This window comes from Sceloporus undulatus, chromosome 6, assembly GCF_019175285.1.
Source record: "Sceloporus undulatus isolate JIND9_A2432 ecotype Alabama chromosome 6, SceUnd_v1.1, whole genome shotgun sequence".
NCBI lineage: Eukaryota > Metazoa > Chordata > Lepidosauria > Squamata > Phrynosomatidae > Sceloporus > Sceloporus undulatus.
In genome coordinates, this window is record NC_056527.1 from 125,319,805 (window position 1) to 125,321,204 (window position 1,400).

General features: G+C 53.8%; 1 protein-coding gene across 2 annotated transcripts in view; it reads left to right on the top strand.

The window, feature by feature from the left end:
* The window catches only part of PPP2R2A (protein phosphatase 2 regulatory subunit Balpha), a 39,325-nt gene that overhangs the window by 418 nt on the left and 37,507 nt on the right, over positions 1 to 1,400 (top strand). The gene's annotated exons all lie outside the window — the stretch shown is intronic.

The window sequence follows — 1,400 nt, forward strand, 5'->3', positions numbered from 1 at the left end:
GGGCTTCCTTTCCTGGGGACATGGTTCCTTTGGAGGGCATGGGCTTGCAGGCATTGGCATGGCTTCTTGGGGAGCATGGGCTTCCTTTCCTGGGGACATGGTTCCTTTGGAGGGCATGGGCTTGCAGGCATGGGCATGGTTTCTTGGGGAGCAGGGGCTTCCTTTCCTGGGGGCATGGTTCCTTTGGAGGGCATGGGCATGGCTTCTTGGGGAGCATGGGCTTCCTTTCTGGCTTTTTTGGGGGACCATGGGCTTCATTTCCTGGGGGGCATAGGCATGGTTTCTTTGGAGGGCATGGGCTTGGTTTTTTGGGGAACATGGGCATGGTTTTTGGGGGGAACATGTGCTTCATGAGGGGCATGGTTTCTTTGGAGGGCATGGGCTTGGAGACATAGGCAGGGCTTCTTGGGGAGCATGGGCTTCCTTTCCTGGGGGCATGGTTTCTTTGGAGGGCATGGGTTTGGAGGCATGGACATGGCTTCTTGGGAAGCATGTTTTGGGGGGAGCATGGGTTTCGTTTCCTGCTGGGGGACATGGGCATGGCTTCTTTGGGGAGCATGGGCTTGGTTTCTTTGGAAGCTTAAGTATGGATTCTTTTTGTTAGCATGGGTTTAGTTTCTTGGGGAGCATGGGCTTGGTTTCCTGGGGGGCATAGTTTCTTTGGGATCATAAGCATGTTTTGGGGGGAGCATGGTTTCTTGGAGGCATGGGCTTCATTTCTTGGGGGGCGCATGGGCATGGTTTCTTGGAGAGCATTGGCTTGGTTTCCTGGGGGGCAGGAGCTTCGTTTCTTGGGGGGCATGGGCATGGCTTTTTTGGGGGGGACATGGTTTCTTGAGGGGCATGGTCTTGGATTTTCGGAAGCATGGCTTTGCTTCTTGGGGGGACACATGGGTCTGGTTTCTTGGAGAAGAAGGGCTTAGCTTCTGCAGAGCATGGGCTTGGTTTCTTGGGGAGCATGGGTTTGGTTTTCTGAGAGGTATGGGCATGTTTTTGGGGAGCATGGGCATAGTTTGGGGGCATGGCTTTTTTTGGGGGGGGGGAATGGACTTGGTTTCCTAGAGGCATGGGCTTAGTTTCTTGAGGGGAATGGGTTTGGTTTAGTGGGGAGCATGGGCTTCATTTCTTGGGGGGGGGCACATGCTTAGGGTTTTGGGCACATGGGCTTGGCTTCTTGGGGAGCATGATCATGGTTTCTGGAGAGCATGGGCTTGGCTTCTTGTCCTCTCCCACTCATTCCCTGTTTTGTTGCAGCCTGCAAATCTTTGCAGATCTTTTGGCAGTCCTTTCTTTCCTCATTCCTCTTATTTTGCATCCTTGATTTCCTCTCCCTTCCCCCAGCCTTGCAAGCCACAATTGCCCAGCCTTGCCTCTTGTTGCTTCCCTGCATGTTTCCCCTC